Consider the following 22,074-nt stretch of genomic DNA (forward strand, 5'->3'; position numbering starts at 1 on the left):
TCCTGACAGGACAATTTGTATGGGTATTATAATTAGGGAATTTTGTTTTAATAGATTGTTACGCACCTACCACTTAGTCTCATTTAAGTGCTTAGGCAGAGATGGCAAGTAACAAAGTCTTGAACCTAGCTCAAGATCTGTTATTATTTTATGCTAATGGTTTCTATATATAATTATACATATATATATATATAATTTGGGCAGATCTTCAAACCTCCCCACCCACTTGCTCTGCTGCATGTGGTTCCTGCCAAGTTCAGTGACATACAGGAAGAGCAGATGGTGATCCCACTCTTCTCCCCAAATTCAGGATCTGGGGCTCTTGCAAGACACTTCTATTTCTGAATGGTTAGGCCTCCATTCCAGACAAAACACAGGGGGACTCCATAGGATGTTATTTTTCCAGGCTGTGGCAGAGATGGCACCTGGCTGATCAGTCTGGGTGTTTCCATGCTTTGCCACCGCTTCTCTTCTTTGTTATATTTTAATATTTTGATACACACAATTTCTTCTCAGCCCTCAAGGCTGCTCCTCTCCAACAGCCAGTAACTGTCATGGAGCTGTCCATAGCCATGCACACTCCACATACAACCTGTGCCCTGACTTTTTAGTCCTTAGCTGTTATTCCACACTCAGACCCCACGTCAGACACAAGCACTCCTGGTGCCAGGCTCTGCCCCAGACTCTCACAGCAGCCAGATGGTGGGAAGCCTGGCAGGACAGGACAGGGGCAGGCAGGGTAAAGGTTAGGGTTAGCAAAAGGCCTGTGGCTGCTCTTACTGGGCTTGCTACCACTTAAAAATGCTTAAGGAGAATAAGAAGAGCCATCTATCACAGTGATGGACCAGCTACATATCTTCCCAGGCACTGCAGAAAGAGAATTCATAGACTGCCCTTTGCAAACTCTTTGTCCTTTGTCTCATTACAGCACATGCTGCTGGTGTGCAGCACCTCTCTTTTTCACAGTTGGGAAGGTAGGAAAAATGGTAAAAGTCTCCCTTCCCCATCTTCAGAAGTGCCAAAGCTGTTCTGTCCTAGTAAATTGCAATGTGCTGGCAGGAAGCAACCACTTGGAATTTCTGTCTCTGTGTCTTCTCCGGGAATACCTCCCAGTTGAAAACACCAAGGTGTCTGCTGTGGATTTCAGGAATATGGGTAAATATCTGGATTCCACAAGTTGCTTCTTCTGCACTCCTTCAAATTAAGGACAACCATATAGACTTTTGTGAAACAATGATGGGAAAAAAGGCTCTGAGACTTAGAGGTGAAATTTTCAAGTCAGTGAATGTATACACACCCAAGTGTTAAAGCCTTGAAAAGAGATTAAATGTATAAATGAGAGTAATTTCAAAGAGAGAGCAACAGAAGTCTGCACAGCAACAATTAGGAGTACTATGTAAAAGGTGCTATATTGAAAGAGAGAATTTATATATCTCTGTGAATGGGACAAAATTTAAACCATAATTAGTCTTGCTGGCAAACTAGAAATTTTGCCTGTTGAAAGTTTATTGTTTATAAAAACTGTTATAAGGGTATTATGTTTATAAACTCTTATGATCACAGAGACAATGGCTCAAATTTTGGAAAAAAAAGGTTTAACTGTGTTAGAGGCCACATAATAATTATTTGACATTTATTATTTACAACAAAATTATTAAACAGGTTTCTTCTTAGGTACGTGTGACATTCAGTGTGAAGAGCCTCAAGGAAGTTTTGCTGTCCTTAATATCTTCAGGGATCTGTCAGCAAAATTTACTTTGAAGAGCAAAACTATCTCCCCCTGAAATCAACAGTCGCCCACACTGACTTCAGAGGGAGCTGCATCAGGCACTGATGAGCAGTTCTAAAATTCAAAGTCATTTCAATAAGTTTCAGTGAAAGGAGAGGTGTTCAGCTGGAAACAGCTAAGGCATGCAGAGTAAATGCATTTACATTTGAATAAGTCTATATAATATATATTTATATTTGCACTACAATATTTGTGAATATGTGTGGAAGGAGCCTATAGAGCATGAAGCAATGCAGTACCCAGAAGAATGAGGTAGTTTTCAAGACATCTCAAATAAAATAAGTTGATAGATGTTCAGGGAGGTTTTGGGGCAATTCTCTGAACAATGTGTACAAATTACTCTTTCAATATGGCAAGTATGATGCATAACTTCTAAGGAGTCATAGAATCATAGAATGGTTTGGGTTGGAAAGGACCTTGAAGGTCATTTAGCTCAAACTCCCCTGCCATGGGCAGGGACATCTTTCACTACACCACATTGCTCAGAGCTCCATCCTACCTGGCCTTGAACAATTCCAGGGATGGAGCATCCACAGCTTCTCTGGACAACCTCTTCCACTGTTGCACCACCCTCACAGTAAAGAATTTCTCCTTAATATCTAATTTAAACCTGCCCTCTTTCAGTTTACAATCATTCTCCTTTATCCTATCATTACACACCCTTGTAAAAAGTCCCTCGCCAACTTTCTTTTTTCAACTCAGGACAGCCCAACAGCTTTATTAGTTTTGGTTTTGAGCAAATATATGGAAAAGTGTTTTAATTTCAAGTCTAAAATGAAGCCAAGTCTGAGCTTGATTCTGTTCTTTGGAGATAAGACATACACTTCTTCATGTTCTGATGTTCCTTCGTAACTGCAGCTAATGCTGGATGTCATACATGGTAAGCTGAATTTCAACACAAGACAGTGCTGAACTGAAACTGGGTTTGAATAAGGCAATCCTTAGGCAAAATGTTCTGCCTTTTGGAGGAGCAAGGCCCTTCATGTTCTAGAGCTGACTTTAATTATAACTGTAGGTTCAGATTCAAGTCAAATGATCCAATATGTAGTACTTAAATTATGAAGAGATTATGTGATGAGCTTCCATTACCCAGTCCTGCTTCCCTTTCCACATTCCCCTACACAGGAGTGCTTTGCAACTTTTTATTGCTATTTTCCATTGTAAGTAGTGCTCTTCTGGTTTCCTTTCCCTTTTTCCTCTCATAATTCCTGAATGTATTGCTTTGTTCAGACATTAAAAAGCTGCAAATATTATAAAAAATTGCTTAAAGTCATTGGAAAGAAGCACTGGAGCACAAGACTTTGCATTTCAGATCGTAAAACCAACACAAATAATTTAGCTCAGATTGGGAGGACTGTAACTCACTGTTCACCAGAAGGGCCTGCTGCTGATCTATATTTTATGGAACGTACATTTTTAATGAAAAAGGAACAGTTTTCCATTTTGAAATGAAATGAAGTACTGATCGCTGCGTAATTTAAAAAGAATTAAAAAAAAAAAAAGAAAAAAGATCTCTTGCTGCTCCTGGTTACAGTAACCTACCTGATTGCTTATTTTCCTTGTAAGTCTGTTCTAACACCTCATTTCCCTCCTCCCTCAAAGAGAACTCTGCACCCTCTCATTTTTCCTTTCTCCTCCCTTATTTCCCCCTCTCCTGACCCCTAGGACTATTGCTCCTTGCCTTGAAATGCCCAAGACTTGTCCACAGTACTCTCCAGAGGGATGTTGCCTCCATGTCCATGCACAGTGGAATAGATTTTCCATCTCAACACCCAAAAGGGCCAACTGTGTCCTCAGGTGCATCAGGAACAGCTTCAGCAGCAGGCTGAGGGAAGTGACCATCCCTTTCTGCCCTACACTGGGGCAGCCTCACCTCAAGTCCTGTGGGCAGTTTTGGGTGCCACAATTCAGGAAAGATGTAAAGCCATTAGAGAGCACCCAAAGGAAGCACACAAAGACAATGAAGGCCCTTGAGGGGAATCCGTATGTGTAGCTCCTGAGATCACTGGGCTTGTTCAGCCTGGAGATGAGGAGACTGAGGGGAGACCTCATTGCAGCTACAGCTTCCTCACAAAGGGAAGAGAGGGGCAGGCATTGACCTCTCCTCTGTGGTGACCAATGACAAGACCCAAGGGAATGACATGAAGTTGTGTCAGGAGAGGTTGGACATTAGAAAAAGATTGTGCATGCAGAGCATGGTTGGGCACTGGAACAGCCTTCCCAGGGAAGTAGTCACAGCACCAAGCCTGACAGAGTTTAAGATTTGGACAATGTTCTCTAGCACATGGTGGGACTTGGAGTGTCCAACACAGGGCCAAGAGTTGGATTTGATGACCCTTGTGAGTTTCTTCCTATGCAGCATAGTCTTTGCTCAGCATATTCTGTGCCTTGCCTTGGCCATCTGTGCTGGACATGTCCATGAGTTCACGCCCTGAACAGGGATTTTATTCAGAAACCAGGATCTCCTTCCACAAATCCATGTGCCCTCCTTTGCCCCAGCCACCTTGGCCAGGGCAGTGTAAAGAGGTTATTGCCACCCTGGGGCTGGAACAAGTGGGGTCTGTGCTGCAAGCTTGATCTGTCATTGAGGGTTTATTTTGATTTAAGGTAGCTACTCCACTATTCTCAGATTGCCTTTCACTCTTTTCAAGGGGGGTGTAGATTGATGGCATTGGCAAAACAACACAAAGAAAGGCAAACTGCAAATGCCAGCCCCCTGCCTGGCCTGAAGAGAAACTTTCTCCTTTCACAAGCACAGTACAAATGCCCAGTCATCCATTCCCTAGCAGGAATAAGGGAGAAATTATCCTAGAATATGGCCCGATGCCAGCATATTACAAAGATCCATATACTATATGTAGTGGCACTGCACTTTGTATATTTTGAATCTCAAACATTTCTGCAGGAACCTCTGCTGGGTCTCTTTTATCAGCCATGGGCACTCGGGAAAGAGAAGGGAAGGATTTAGAAGGCAAATTAACAAGAAGCCTTCTTACAGAAAAAAAACTTTCCAAGGGCTAAAAACAGATGAAACAAAACTCTAAGCTGCTGCTCTGCCTCCCTCTAGCGAAGCAGCAGCGCCTGGGAGGGGCAGCTGCTGCAGCCTCATGTTTCATTTTGCTGCATCTTCAGGCATTCATTCACCAAACACAGCTGGTTTTCTTTTTTCTTTAGCTTTATTGCACATACTGCCATACTCTTGCTCCAAAAACAAACTAACTAAAAAAAAAAAAAAAAAAAAAACAAACAAAAAATCCACCAAACAAAAAATCCAAACTAAAACCAAGCACAAGATCTGCACAGCACACAAAATTTATATATAGATTTTGCTCTGTTGTTCTTCTCATATTCTTTTCTTTCAGCTCACAGGAGTGGTGACTAAGCCTTTCCTGATGATTGCAAAACTACTCCAGGTGTTTGAAAAAGAAAAATCACTGCATGCTTATTTGTACTAACAAAATGTAAGCAAGATGAATGAGTTAATAAATTTTGATGACAGCATCTAAGCAGCCATTGTTATTTCTATGTATCTGACTAGTAAATAGGTTTTGATTATTCCACTTTAAAGAGCATGTTGGAGGATGTTTGGATCTGGTCTATCTGTCAGCTGCACCACAATTAATTTTGTGTTATAGAAAGCAGCAGTGTGGAGACCAGCAGCCAATGTAATTAGTTACATCCTCCTGACATGATCTTACAGTGCAACAGCATGTCAAAAATAGTGATTAATGTTATGTGTCATATGCCTTCTCTTTGGAATGCAGACAGTATGTATACATGGCCATGCAGCACCCTAAAACAGATTAGTGTGGTCCTACTGGTTTAAAGCCAAGATTACCTTAAAATTAATTTAAAGCTTCATATCTGACCAGTAAGTACAGCACATGAGAAGTTCTTCATTCTGCACTCATTATAATCTTGAGGTTCATATTTTTTTGTGACTGCAAAGACAGAAGCAGAATCTGACTTCTCACATTTGGTGAATTGTTCCTGCAGAAGTAGGCAAGTAAGAAGCCAGCTTGCAAATTCTCACCTGCTACAAGGTCCAGATCTCCATTCTGGACTGATCCTTCCTTCACACACTGAGTTGCCATTTGGTCACTAAGGAGCATGCTTCTCAGTCACATCTCAACAGGCCTACACCGAGGAAATCTGTCTCTATCTTTACATACTACAGAAGGTCAATATTTTTCTAAAACAATAATTTGAAATCAAGAGGGAATGCTTAACCAGTTCCACAAGGTGGTATCTCTCTCTCCCATCCAATAGCTGATTAACATATAGCAGGAGGGAAAGTGAGTCCCAGGAGGGTAATGAGAGAAGACAAATGCTACCTTTACATCATGGTTAACCTGCAACAAGAGTCCATTTAATCCTGGGGGTTTGTTAAGCCTTTTCAACTGTACATTTATTCAGCTACAGATTGATTTTTAAATATGTTATGTGGCTCTTTCAAGGACGAGTGGTGCTTCTAATCAGTTCCCCCACAAAATTAGATACTGTTTACACACTCTAACTGCAAACATCCTTGACTTTGGGAGATTTGCATACCACACATTTCTGTTGTTTTTTTATTCTGGTACTGTTATGGAATTATAGAAGCAGAAGACTCAACTGTCTACATTACTGAAGTTTTCCTTTTTTTTCTTTTACTGTCTGTCTCTGACTTTATATATTCCCAGCCTGCACTAGACTTTTTTTCAAAACATGCTCAATAATTGGTGTTACTGGTTTTCTCCGCTGCAGGATGTACTGTAAGAATGTACATTTTAGAGAGAAAAAGGAAATCAATTGCTTTCTAGCAGGCTGTACAGAGTTTTCAGATGTATTCTACCTTACATCCTATTCAATATCCCACAGGAGACAAAAAATGGGTGCAAATTCAGTGGAAATAATGTTTAAAAAGCAATATTACATGTTACATATATTATGTCCACATAATATGTATATTGAGTTTTTGATAGGTAAGTCCTCAGCTCCTCTTTCTTCCAGAAGCCCAGCATGGTGGCAAATTCCTGCAGGTGGTTTTGCCACTGTTGCAGTAGGGCTCGAAGGAACTCAAAACAGCACCTGCCCCAGGCTGTCTAAAGACAACTTGAAATAAAAATCATAAAGATGCAAAATGTTGCTCCAAAATGTGTCAATTGACAAGGTCATGAATCAAGTCAGGTGGGATCTGCAGAAAATTCAACCTGCTGTATTGGTACTTTGGATAGTGCTTGAAAGGTGACAGAAAATCAGTAATTTATTACCTGTGTTTCAAATTTCAGCTTCTAAAAGTGACAAGTTTTCAGGGTTTGTGACACTTGACTAATAAACACTGTCTCATTTCTCCATTCTAGGGCATCAGGTTAGCTCTGACTCACCAGAAAAAATCCTCCTATTAGATAATGAGCATCATGACCTGCAACTCTCAGCCCCTATTAGTCATAAGGAAGATGACTTCTTAAGAGCTATATTATTTATTTCAGCAACCCCCAGCAGAACGGACAGGACAGTGGGGTTTGCATGTAAATAAACCTGAGCTGATTGCTTGTTTGTAGCTAATTAGGAAATTTGGGAACCTCTGATACTAATCTATTTAACCTCAACAGAAAATCATTGCAAGAGAAGACATTTCAGGAATGAAATCCCCTTTGCATGCAGCTGTGCTTGCCGGTGGGTATGGGCAGGGAAGCAGTCTGAGCTGTGCTGCTGGTCTCCCTCTGCCTCGCACGGACAAACGCACAGAACCGCAGATGGAAACCTTCCCATTTTCAGCAGCAAGCGGCTCGATCGTCTGGCCGGCAGGTGGAACCCTTCGACTTCTTTTTCTCTAAGAGCATCCCTCGGAATGAAGAGAAAAGCCGCCCCTGTCCTTTGCTGGTGGGGCAGCCCTGCTCGCTCCCCTCGTCTCTGATCCCACCGCCACTGTCCCCAGGAGCTGCATAGGACATTTCCAAAATAGGGGAGATAAAGCTGTTTCCTGGGGCTATATTTCATTGTCTGACCGCAAATGCAACTCTGAAATACTATGAAAATAGAACATGCCATTAGGCTATTCTGACAAAAGTGTGTTAGCTTTCCCCCCTAAAGGGGTTTACAAGAAATCTGGAGAGGTACTTTATACAGGGAAACGGGTATTGGCTTTAAACTTAAAGTGGGTAAGTTTAAATTAGCTATAAGGAAGAGATTCAAAGCTGTCAAAGAATTCAAGGACAATATCCTGGGGTGACTTTATGATGCTTGTGTCCTCATTCATCTGTTTAGCCCAGAAATAAGTTTTGCACCCTAAAGATTGTTTCTTTAGCTTTTAAAGCCTGAGCATTCATTACTTTTCACACAGAGAGTCTTATTTAAGCAGAACTTTAAACAACTGCTTTAGCAGTACAGTTTCTTTTTTATTGCTTTGTTTTCCCTTTTTCCATGTCCTACACAGGGATTTATTTACTTTTCTCTCTTCAAAAACATCACATTACCAGAATATTTTTTGTGCTCATCACTAGAAAATTATTTGATTGGTTAATACAAAATAATAATCAGCTTTTTCCTTTGCTGATTTCACCTGTCAATTAATTCCTAGTTGATACTTCTGTTGAGTTCTGTCTTTAGTTAAAATGAATTATTTTTTGTATTTTAAAACATTTACAACAAATCAGCCCTACTTACCTATGGAGTCATTCTAGCCATGTGTAACCAGCAAGGCCTGGAGCAGCAGAGTCATGTGCAAAGAACTCTGCTGTTGCTTCTTAGCAGCTGATCTGTGCCCTCACATCCCCCCTCTGCCCAGCTGCGTGCTCTACCAGCCTTTTCTTTCTAAGTGATATTGCATTGCAAATGCATCCACATCCTCTCTGCTTTTTAGCACTACTGGTCCAGAGATTTTTCCTTCTCATTTCATAAATGTGTATTTTTTTATCTCCAGATGGATTAGCTTCATGTTTCCAAGTTCAGCATCACTCATTCCTCAAAAATACTTGCAACTACTCCCCAGTCTCCTTTGCATGAAGCTCTATCTCTCCTAAGGGTTTCACTGTTTAATGCTCTTTTTATCTTTAAATTTCTTCTCTGAGACAGATCTCTTATTTCCTGCTCTGCCTCAAAGGAATACATAATGCAAAAAATGAGAGACATAAGTTTTAAGTTCTTTTGGAAGTTTTTGCTGTTCTTCATGAGCTAACAGTTTATTCTCAGATATTAAAAGAGATAATGTCTCCATAACTACATTAAACACACATCATACAGAAATATGCTTTACATAGTCTTATGTTAAAATTTTATTTTCTCCTTAAATGATTAGTTCACTACATTTTTTCTTCTACTTTGTTGCTGCAAATTACATCATGTTTTATTGTTAGGCTACTGTTTATAACTTCCTATAAGGTATTTATATATATATTTATATTTTCTCCTAAAACAAACAGGATAAGCAGCAACTTCATGCTGCTCTGAAAGTCTTTCCTTTTATACTTTCCAATTTTTTTTTTTTTACATTGAAATCTGAAAGAATTTCATTCATCATTTGGTGACAAAAGGGCTGCAGCTAAGATTTTTTCTTCCAATATCTAATGTCTTCTGGCTGACCAATGTCTGCATTTAGATTCCCATTATTTTTTTTCTTTTGGCACTTCTATGAGTTTTCAACTTGTAGAACATCTCTAACTGGCAGCATCAGGAATGGAACATCTGTATTTGTTCACTTAAGCCTAACATAAGTAGCAGCATCAGTTCTGATCTGATGCTGGCTGTGCTACAGAAAGAACAGATACAATCCCCCCTTTCTATGCAATGTATAAATCATTTCAACTGCAGAGGGAGATGCACCATGTAAACACACACCAAGAAAAGCTCATTATTACAAAACAAATATATTATTTTTAGAATATGTCATTTAATAATGGTGTTTTGCTGAAGGTGAAATCCCTTGTCAGGGAAAGGGGAAGCCACACATGACACATGGCAGGAACATAATTTTGGTTAGGAACACAAGAATAGGATAGTACTGCATAAAGTAATACATTGATCTGTAACCTGTCAGCTATGTTGTGGTAACTCTTTGTGTTTACCACAAGATAATTGAGAGGCAGCTTATCCCTAGGTGAAACTGAGATTAAGCTGTTGTTCATCTACAAATGAAGCAGCACATGCCAGCGAGTAATAGCAGTAGAATAGCTAATAGCAAATCCTCTCCTCCTGAATGTGGTGTCCATGCCTGCAGAGATCTCCTGAGGTATGCACAAAGTCCTTGATTATTAGAAAGCATGAATGTCTAACCTGAACTAGAAGCAAGTGCCCATCTTTAATAGCCAGGTCTGGATATAGTTTTGCTCTGAGGTCAGTGAAGATTTAAACTAAGAGCCTCAGCTTATCCATAGCAGCCACACAATGCTTACAGCATGTCTGTACTTTCTGCCAATATCAGGACAGAATTGTGAATTCGGAAGAAAAAACCTTTTCCGTATTGTCCCTTGGTTTTTTTAGAAGCTTTTTTTGCTGTAAATAGTTGTTTTCTCAGATAAGGTTTGGAGGCAGGGGACAAAATAAACAGTGTTGTTCTTTCCTTTGTCCTTTTCCACCTGTGAATACAGAATATATTTGGTGACATCAAAACCATTACTCATGGAGGCAGCAAAAAGCTAGGTTTGTAATGAGTAAATCTAGAGGCACTTGTGCACAACAACCAAGAGGTCTGGGCACCTTCACTACAACTGCAGTTGCTGTGAACTAACAGTGCTGAAGTTTTCTGCCCAGAACTGGGAGGAAGCTGATCAATTTTCTGTGCTGTGTTTGCACAAATATTAATTACCAGACTAAGATTTTGCTTCATGTGCTAGAGAAAAATATTCCTCATAAAAAGACTTCATTCCTATTGTGGGCATTCCAGAGAACACCCATTCCCTGAAGTGGACCCCTGAGCAGGCCCAGACCTGCTGCAGCCTGCAGGATTCTTGAGAATAGCTGGGCTGCAGCTCCATAAGATACTGGTGCTTTCAAGCTTGGAAGCACGTTTAATACAATGAGGACTAGAGAAGGAAATACAGGTCTGAGGAAGGTGGTGACCGCTTCAGATTGTAAACTCTGAAGTGTGGACAGTATGGTTGTGCTTCTACTGGATCTTGCTGCCCTGCCCAGTGCCTAACACTGAGTAAACAAAAGAATGTGGTGGTAACCTTGGGGGGTTGACCTGCTGAAGTCATCAGACTCACCAGACATTTCTGTTATCTTCAATGCAGATTAATAGAAAGGTGATTGCAATCTAGTGTAGATTATCTTCCCTTCACTAACTTGGTTGTGTGCACTACCCAGAGTGCTAACCGTGTTCTAAGCTTCATAACACTATACAAAAGAGGTCACCAAATTTTTGTACATTTCCTATTTTAAAATGACCATAGTAAAAGTCCAACAAGAGTTGCCTATGAGAAAAACCCTGCAATCTTTATATCTGGCAATCTTGATCTTTCCAAGAGTCTTCTCTGTTTTTTCCCTGAAGAAAGATACAATACAGCATGACTGTATAATCTTGTTATCCCAAGACCAGATGGGCTAAAGACCTTAAAAACCTGGTGCTATTTTTCACAGTCTACTTCTAAATAACAGGCCTGAGGAAAAAGTGAAAATAATATTTTTCTTCTTTTTGCTCTTCTTGAATGATCCAAGGGACAGAAGCCATGTCAATATATCTCTGATGTCTGGTAAGAGAACTAAGGAGTGAACTTCCCATCCTTGCCCATTTCACCCACCTGGGGAGAGGAAGCCTTGTTTCCACCAGATGTGGAGGAGAGCAGGCAAAAGTTTTGTTTCCCCGCTGGCTCTGTTGGGGGTCATCACTGTGAGGCACTGCAGGAACCTTCCCTTAGCTGTGGCTGCTCCTTGCTGAGTAATTATCTTCTCTAATTCTGGGCTTTTCACACTCCAGCAGATATCATACTCTTGGCTGTAATCTTTACCAGTCTCAAGTGGCTCTTCTCACATGAAAGCTCTGGAATCACAGCACCTTTAAAGTGCTTCTTTCTTTTCCTACTCCTAGAGGAGTTTGAGATGCGGGCAGGTTCAACTTTGCTTTGTGTTCCAGAGCAAGGAATCCACCCAGACCCCAGGCTCAACACTGCTGATGCACAGATGATCTCTGCAGACATCATCCTGCAATGCCACTTCCAAATAATAGAGCATACAAAACCCACTGCAACTCATCAGACTCACACAAATCTCCTTTGGGTCCAGAATGCAAGCAAGAAGCAGGATGAAAGGATCCATGACACCATATCCTGTTGCATTTACATACTTTACATACTTGGTGCAGCAATGAGGTACTTTCTAGTACCTCATTGCTGCACCATGCAGGCCTTACCTGCAAGTGTTTGTGGCAAATCCAAAGGAATAATCTCAGAGATTGCATGGAAACCCAGTATTTCATAACCACTGTGTAACTTCCCAAAAGTATGCCTGAAACACAAAAATATTCTTAAATAAAACAGACAAAAGTAAAAGTAATTATGTCAGTACAATCCTTTCCCCCCTTCTTTGTTTTAGTTAAACTTCAGTACCTCAAAGCACATATAAAATGTATCCTAGTACTGTTACTGCAGGAGGCTGGTACTTTTAAAACACCAAACCTCAATGCTCTGTCTTAAAACACTACAACATCAGGATTCTTAGGCCAAAATTTGGCTCTTTGTCATTGATGGAATGCCAGACAGACTGGACATCAGGGTATTTTTTTTCAGAAATGAACTGTTCTAAGAAACTAGCAAATGAAACATTCTGCAAGGCAATGCCATTGAACTGATTAGATAAACAAGGCCAGGTTGGATGGGGCTTAGAGCAATCTGTTTTAGTTAAAGGAATCACTGCGCATGGCAGAGGGATTGGAACTACATAATCTTTACAATCCCTTCCAAACCAAATAATTCTGTAATTTTAAGCTTCTACCTGGAGGAAAAAAAGTCTTTAAAAAAAACTTTGCCTTTTTATGCCAAATAAAAGTTGAAGATATCTACAAGAATACTTAATTTTCCAGTAATTTTGGAAATTGTCAAAGTAGCTGAATTATCCTAGTGGAGTTTGGAAGGTACCTACATTTGCTGAGGTGGGAAATAATCACAAGTTTCCCAGCAGCTTCCCACCTCCATTAACATAAAACAGATACACAATCAGGTCCAGTGTCACACACTATCCACTTGTGCTTCTCACAATCTCCAAGGTCTGAACCTTCATTAGGGATTCATTTTACAACCCTAAGACATTAATTCTCACCCATGATGAGCATTGCATGTCCCTGGCAGAAAAGCAGCAAGGATTTTTGGGGATATGAGATCACACCTATTAAATAGATGGGCAGTCCTCAAATGGGGTGCCAGTAAATAAAACATCTCAGCAGCCTGCGTAGGGAAGTGGGTGGTGTGAAAGAGATGGGGACTTCTTCTGTTTGAGACAAAGAGGGGTTAAATGAGGCAAAGGCATTTAAGGCAGATTAAATGAAGACAGAGGGAAGTTGTCCTGCCTGGGACAGGAAATTAAAATTGGGAGCATATGGTTATAGAAACACAGGGAAGGAGTGACAGGTGGGCAGGGAAAATTCCCTCCCACTAAACTCTCTTTTGTGCCTTCATTCCTGTGCTGCTGAGCAGAGCTTTTCCTGACAATTCCTATTACCACCTGGTGATTTATAGGCATGTCTCTCTCAGATGAACCAAAACACCTCTCTTCTGATGCACTGTGTTCTGCAAAGCATGAGGTTTTACAATACAGCTGCTATGTGTTATCCCACACAGCAAATGTGGGAATATTTATGTAGGTTTTTTAATACAACAAATATATTTCCCCAGATGCTCTTGACTGAGCATATTGCTAATGGGAGTGTGCTCAGCTTTTCAGAATAAAATGCCTTTAGAAAGGAGAAGATGCTACAAAGCTTAAGAGTCCAACATGATTTTTTAAATGCAAAACAAGCTTTCCGGGGCACTTGCTATCCTTTCTTGTCAAAACTGCTCTAAAATCTACACTACAATATTTCTCATTAGTTCATTCTTTTTAAACATGTCATTACCCAGAGGAAATGGATCATAGTAGCAGAGAGGTGTATATTAGATGTTAGGAGGAAATTCTTTACTCAGAGTGTGGTGAGGCACTGGAACAGGTTGCCCAGAGAAGTTGTGGATGCCCCAACCCTGGAAGTGTTCAGAGTGAAGTTGGATGGGGCATTGAGCAACTTGGTCTTGTGGAAGGTGTCCCTGCCCTGGGCAGAAGGATTGGAACGATATGGTCTCTATAGGATCTATATGGTCTCTTACACCCTAAACCATTCTATGATTTCATGAATTTTTAAACCTATGGATGCCAGAAACTCAATCTCAAAAGGCACTTTTGAAGATTTCTTATTCAGTACAATTTCCAGATTGCACTCAAGGAATTAGGTGATCAGCAGATTTTAATTTCATCAGATCTGTGTATTAAATATACAATGAAAAAACAAAATCTAAGAGCTACATGTGAAGGTTTTGTTGTTGTTTTTGTTGTTGTTAAGAGCAATTTCTTCCAATTCAAAAGCTAAAGGCTAAACCAAAATAGAATACTGTCTAAATGACATGTTGGAGTGTCTTCTTGTAAATACCCCTTTACAAATAAGAATATATTATAATTTTTATATGCTTTCTTATGTACTGGGTACTTGCTCCTGATACCTTCACATGCTGCAGGAAAGTTTGAATTTCCCAGGCTGTGTGCATAGCTTGAAGAGAAATAGATTTTCAACTCCATACCTTATTTTCATATTTTCACCACCACTACAAAGAACCCAAACTTCAGGAAATGCCCATCAACGAAGTTCCACTAATGTGCTGGAAGCAATTATGTCATGATTTATATCTCCCCTACAAATTTTTTGTGCCTCAGATTTTGAGAATGACAATCATCTGTGTTACTGCCACAGCCTCTGTTTGCTCAATTGATTGCCTTGTTATTGTTTTTCTGTCTGCTCATCTATACAAGTGAAATGATCTTGTCCTTTCCCCTCATCTGCCTTCCTCAGATCATTTAATGAGATACACTTTCTATATAGCCATTTTTGAAGAAAAGGGCGAAAAACTGTGGGGAGAGGGACAGAGAACTGACATCAGTGTCTGATCTATATAAAGTAATTTACTTGCTGACAGTGATTTTGCTTTCCAAAAGTCTTTTTCTTTTCCAAAAATTGTTGTGTTCATGGTTGGACCCATTTCTTTTCTTTCCCCATGGGGTCATACTTCAGTGGTTCAGTACCACAGCTTTATTTGAATCTGAAAATGCTACGATTATGTTTGTCTCTGGTATAAAAAATAAATTTAAAAGTATGTTAAAAAAAAGCAAAACTGTATTTTTATTGTAGCTACCATTAAACACACAGAAAGTTACAAAAAGTATAAAATATCACCCCACTATAAAATATTACCACTTCTTTGACCCTTTTAGAAATATTATTTACAATTGTATTGCCACTTTATTCCTGAAAACCCAAATTTGTTTGCAATGGACTTTACTGAGGATCCTCTTGAGCTGTGAGGGTGTGTGCTGGACTGCACCATGTGCCTGCTCAGGCAGCACTCAGGGTTTGGTGTCACCTCCAAGCACCACAGGTTGGATGCTGGGGGCAGTGGCTGCTGTTCACTACTGACTGAGAAAATGGGTGAGGGATTTGTACACATCTGACAGTAATGATCCAGCATGTTATGTCTGCTTTTTCTCTAGCCTAACAGCCCATGGGAGCAAAGCCAGAACCAAAGTGGAAGCATTCCTTCCCTTCTCTGTGCCCACAATGGCAATGTGCACCTGCCCTGACACAGGGGAATGGCAGGCTCATGGTGTGTGAGTCCCACAGGCTTAAACAAATATAAATACCCAGTTCCCTGAGAGGTAACATGTTAGTCTGCAAATAATTTGTGGAATTAAATTGTAAAGGATAACTGACCAGTACAGTGTGCTGTGGATACTAGTTAGGAAAACCATAAGCAGTTGAATTTTATTTTTCTTAATATATCTGTCACTGATCTAGCATACTGGTATAGGACAGTACAAAACCATTTTACGTCTTCTATTGGTATAAGCCATGACACATAAAATAAAATTTCTGTAATCTTTGACTCTTCTGCCTATGCAAGTGAACTAGCAATAAATGGAGTGAGGAACAAGGCAGAAGGGGGAATGGCCCCTCAGCATGGGCAGGCTACTGAAGAGTGCAACACAGTCTAGACACAAAATAAGATTGTCACAAACTATTTCCCCTAAAGCAGTATAGAAACAGAGAACCAAAATATGTCCATTGGATTTTCTTATTTGCCATTATTATAGCTATGCCATACTCTGAAATGAGAGGAAGTAACCTGGAGAGGAGAGGAGAGGAGAGGAGAGGAGAGGAGAGGAGAGGAGAGGAGAGGAGAGGAGAGGAGAGGAGAGGAGAGGAGAGGAGAGGAGAGGAGAGGAGAGGAGAGGAGAGGAGAGGAGAGGAGAGGAGAGGAGAGGAGAGGACCTGATCCATTATGCTCACAGGTGAGTCTAAATTCTATTGCAAGGAATGTGGAGGTGCTCTGGGAGACTGGATATGCCACAACAAATTCCTTATAATGAAGAAGTAATACTTTTTAGTATTAAATGCTTGATTTGTCAATAGGTAACTGGAACAGTTGGCTTCCTCATTTTGAAAAAAAAAAAAAAGGGAAAAAAATTTTAAAAATCAATGTTCCTTGTACTCTATGTTATTATCCACAGTTTTCCAGTTTTATGCTTACCATAGATATAACTAAATTATCTACCAGTCGGGCACTATAAATGAGAAGAAAAGCTGAAAGCTGTAGCAACTGCATGGCTTCCTTTCTGGCATACAGGGAGTTCAGAGAATGGCTTTGAACTCTTGGATCAACATCTCATTATAATCCATTGGGATAATTTCTCATTCACTAATGTGGATAGAGAGGCACAGAGAATGGCTGAAAAGGAGATCATACCATATAACCCTGGCACTAAGTGAAAGGGCCTGTAGAAAGAGCTTAATAATGCAAAATTTCCCAGCAAAGTGAAGGAGACAGAGAGATCTCAGTACATACTCCAGTCCATATCCAGAAGAAAAGATCCCTCTTCGTTGCCTGTGTAGTCTAGGGAAAACCCAACTTTTGGCTCAAGTAGATCTATGAGATGCCTAAAATTGGGCAGCACAATTTCAGCCTTTACCACCAGTCTTTATCAGTCATCCACCTCATTGGATAAGTTTGGAGCATTCTTCCTATTTCCTGAAGTGGAACTGTTGCTTCAGCTATCTGCAGGCTCAAGAGGACAATACAGCATTAATTTCTTTTGCATTTGATTTTCATTGGACTAATAGGAAGAAGGGGCTTCATTCAAAGCAGACCCTGAGTACAAAAGAGGGAGTTTTGATCACTTGATCCTCTAATGTAAACTTTATCTCCATCTTTCACTCTATTTCAATATTTTCCTTCTGTATCAATATTGCATTCCTAAAAGGAAAAAAAAAGGCATTTTTCCTAAAAGGAAAAAAAAAAAGGAATTAAAACATACTTTCAGCTTTCGGCATCTCTTTGAGTAATTTCACTTTTTTTTTGTTGAAGTGTTTAATGGAAAGGATGTTGAAAAGTGGAATAAACTAAAGAAATATAACCAGCATCCAAGAGAGTGAGGAGAATGCAAAGCTAAATCAGTTGTGGTCTCATTTGTAATACTCTTGGCAGAGGCTTATATTTGAGATATAAAATTCATGCAGAGGAAGTTTAATCTGCAGACTTCTGTCATTTGGTTGTATTTCAGTAAGACTGGAAGTACTTTAACAAGTCAAGTGCTATCTATCATCTGATGGCACATCCTCCAGACAAATGACGAGTTGTGTGGAGCTTCCCAGCAGCCTCCCCACCCCTCGATATTTAATCCCCCAAAAGAGATTCTTGATGCTTGCCCAGTTGTTTGCACACTGCTCAGTGTCAGCATTTGAGGGCTTTGTCTGGACTAAAGCAGGAACCTGCAGTGTATAAGTCTATTTCTGAAGCAGTTCCCCCAGTGATCCCTTTAGCCACTAGAAAAAAAATAAGACCACAGTTTTTCTTGTCCTTAGAAAATGCCTTGAGAGATTCAGGTGACCTGCATCTTACACTACGAGTGAGCACACACTTTACTGACCATGAAGGGAGTCTGGAATGACCAAGTCACATGAAGATATCTCTGAAGTTAAGTAAGAAGGTTTCATATTTTTGGTTGAGATTGGTACATTTGAACCACAGACACCATCTACAGCCATCACAGTGCCTGAGTTTGATACAGGCTTTTAACTCAATGGATAATTTAATTATTCTGTAAGTCATTCTTGTCTTAGATTAGAATAGAGAGAAATTTAAAACTTTGACAGGATTTGGTGGGTTTGGGGAGGCTTTTTAAATAAATGCAGTGTCATATACCCCATATGCTTTCACATATCTGTTGTGAGGAAGTCCCACTGCCCAGTGAGACTGTCCATTGTCCATTTTCTCTACTGGAAGGGGGGAGGAGAACAAAATACTCTGTATATTTCACTAGAAGCTATTTAGTCCACAATAATTTAATGATTACTACTTAACAAGTAGGGCCATCATAATATTGCTTCGACCATTATTTTCAAAGACGAGTCCCTTATTATGTTTTCAGGGTATCTGCAATATGCTTGACATTATTTCAAACAAACAAACAAACAAACCCCACAAAACATCCAAAACAAGCAAAAATAAAATAAAAATACAGTCCTTACATCAAAGAGTCAACAGTGTCAAAGTAGTTTATTTAGCTGGAAAAGCATGATTTATTCCATTTTCATTGCAGTGTTTTTTAAGGTCTTGGAACTTACGAGACCTTCATACAACATAATCTTTCCCTCCCTGCTCCCTATAACACACGGGTTATTTGGATGATTGAGACTGATCTATGACACCCCGGAGAGGCTGTGCTGCAGGCTAAGAGGTGTTTCAGGCAGTCAGATGCAGACCTCCGGGAGGCTTTAGGCATTCCCATGAAAGGGGTCAGCCCGTCCCGGCGGCCGCTGTCCATGGTGCTGATGCCCCGGGAGCCCGCCTGGCTCCCACTCCCTAAACTGCAAGAGGGAGCGGTGGGGAAGAGCAAAGCAAAAGTAAAATTAATCGTTTCACTGGGAAGCCAGTGAAATTTTGATGTAAATTTTAGTGAGAGAATTTTATTTTAAATGATTTAATTAATCTATAATAATTCTTATGTGCATAAGATTTTTAGACAACCGACCATTTAGTAATTATTCTGCTATTATAAATAGTAACAGAATATTTTGTCCCAGTTTATATTTCTTGGAATAAAAGCACAAAGCCAGTTGTAAAAAACAAGAGAAGAAAGAAGGGAAGGGAAGGGAAGGGAAGGGAAGGGAAGGGAAGGGAAGGGAAGGGAAGGGAAGGGAAGGGAAGGGAAGGGAAGGGAAGGGAAGGGAAGGGAAGGGAAGGGAAGGGAAGGGAAGGGAAGGGAAGGGAAGGGAAGGGAAGGGAAGGGAAAGGGAAAGGGAAAGGGAAAGGGAAAGGGAAAGGAAAGGGAAAGGGAAAGGGAAAGGGAAAGGGAAAGGGAAAGGGAAAGGGAAAGGGAAAGGGAAAGGGAAAGGGAAAGGGAAAGGGAAAGGGAAAGGGAAATTAATTCTAAAGAGAAATATGTGCCTTTTGCTTTTTTTTTTTCACCCTTATGTTGATAGTTTTTATTACTCTAACAAGAATGGGAGAGGCCATTTAAACCAGTACATAACAATAAATACTAGTTCAGCCAGTACATAAACACAAACCACTCTGTTGAAGCACTAAGTCAGAGTCAGGAGGCAAGCAGGAAGGGCTGCTGAATTTCAGAAGAGACTCTCATTCATTGATATAGCTTTCATCAGTTTTGTAGGCAAATCCCTTCCTTTTATATTGTTTGAAAGTTACTCCTGCTAAAGCCCACAAGGTGTTTTTCTTGTTCTCATTACTTTTAACAGTTGGATGGATAGCCTGTATAGCACAGAGTGTTGTATAAATAATTAATCACTTTGAAACATTGCTTTCATGAAAAATCACATACAAATATGATGTTTACTTGTAATTCATTTAAGTTATAAAAACACTAGCTGAAAGGGTGACTTCCCAATAAATCTGCTAAAGTACTGGGTAATGGAGCCTAGCTTCTTTCCTTTTCTTATTTTTTAATTTTTCACCTCAGCTAATTTGTGGGCCCTTTCCAAAATTGTACTCTAAGGCACATTTTTGAGCAAATTCCCCAAGTGAAATGCATCTATGGAACTGTCACAAGTTCCTCCAATTTTTTATTACCAGTTTTTCCCAGTTTCAATTCAATGAGCAACAAATAATAGAAAAATACCAGATTTCATTATATTTACATTTGCTTCTCACATGTGTCAAAGCACTAATACCTTAAGGATCAGTTAGTGAGCTCAGTTATTTATTTCTCTTTTTTTCTTCATAAATAAAACAACAGAAGTAATTATTCTTATTAAAAATGGAATTAATCAAAACTGCTAAAGAATGTTGTACTGAAAGTGTCAGTTTCAGCAAAGCTTTAGTAACATTCATGTATTTTAAACCAGATATATAAGCCTTTTACAGATTCAGAGACCAGTTTAGCTGTACAAGCTTCCTTTTTTCTTGACCTGCTGTGACCCAGGTCTGCAGGAACCACAGGTCTTTAAAAGTCACATTCTCCATTTTTTGAGCACATCAAGATTAGCAACTGGCCACAATTTTGATGATAAAGTGTGAGGTTTTGACACAAAGAGAGCCTTGAATACCTAGCCAATATCACCAAGAGCCCAAGAATTAGTGCTAGGTACAAGGTTTTCTGAGCAACATTGGCTATTCTAAACTCAAAGTCTACCTTCAAAATCCTTCTTTCTGTGATCAAATGCTCTTCTATCAAATATTCTCTGTCTCGCAACTGGAATATTTTGGTCATTTACACTCTGCATTGCAGACAAAGAGTTCTGTAACAATTGTATGGTGTTTGGGGACTCCATTTCATTTCTATGATTCACAATTTTTTAATGTACTGATACAAGTTTCACTGAAGTCAGTTACAGTAATTCTGTCAGGCCCTGAAGCAGCCTCTTTGAGTTGGGATGATCCACTTACTGATACACAGAATATACAAGATATTATTTGTAATTTTATCAAAATAGATTTGTGTTCCAAAAGCTTTCTTACTGCATTTTAAATGCATACTCAGGTCACAGAAACACAGAAACAAAAGGTGGAGTTAGGATGAAAGCATTCTTAAATGAAAGAGATTTTTGTCCACAGTCAAGACCTTTTCAGTGAAAGCATTTTTCAGCTTTGATTGGTTCATTTCAATATACCTGTAGGTACTGAGATTCAGAGTTAAAGAAGTTTTAAAATCTGTTTTAAATCTAGTGGAACCACTGAAATCCACAGAATTATCATGATGAGCAGTTAGTTATCCGTAGGAGAACTTGAATTACTGAAAGTAGAGCCAAACTGCAACGTAGTGATGCAATCACTCAATAGTGATAGCAATGGACGTGTAAACAAATAACTCTCTGTTTTAAATAGATACCATTACAGATACTGTAAACAAGATATTTGTATCTAAGCAGCACTGGCTGACACAAATGACAAAGTGATAAACACAGAGCAACAATGCCTTCTATCAGATACATCTGTGTACAGGGGCTACAAAATGCCCAAAGACTTGAATCCCTTGCACTTAGATAAATATGTTTATAGTGTATCTTTTAAAAGGTCCGGATTATCCTGCTAACCCAGTTGTCTTCCATTTCTGTTCCAAATAATTTGAAACTGCTTTAAAATAAGAGTTTTTCTTGAAACTGGAGGTACTTTTTAAATTCCATTGATTCAAATTTGTTTTAAAACAAGAAAATAAATTCCAGTCATCTTCAACAAGTATTACGGTACTGTGTGCATCAATGTTTCTGAATATGCATTGGTAAAATAAAATAAAATGAAAAAAAAAAAAAAACAAAACAACCAAACAAAAAAAACCCCACCAATCTATTTCTCCCATGAAGTTTGAAACTACTCATAAATATTAACTTGAGACTAGAAACAACCAGTGTCACTAATGTCCTGGTGAAACTGGACATTATTTCAGCCCATAAATATTGACTTTGTGACCTTCATCATTAAATGTGTAGGTTTTCCAATTTGACAATTTTACATAAATTCAATAAAAGTTTTATGAAATTTAACTACCACACAATTTGCACTTAAATGTTATCTTTATAAACTCCTGAATACTCTGTTTAAGATTATGACTAAACCAGAAAA

Source organism: Zonotrichia albicollis, chromosome 2 (assembly GCF_047830755.1).
Source record: "Zonotrichia albicollis isolate bZonAlb1 chromosome 2, bZonAlb1.hap1, whole genome shotgun sequence".
NCBI lineage: Eukaryota > Metazoa > Chordata > Aves > Passeriformes > Passerellidae > Zonotrichia > Zonotrichia albicollis.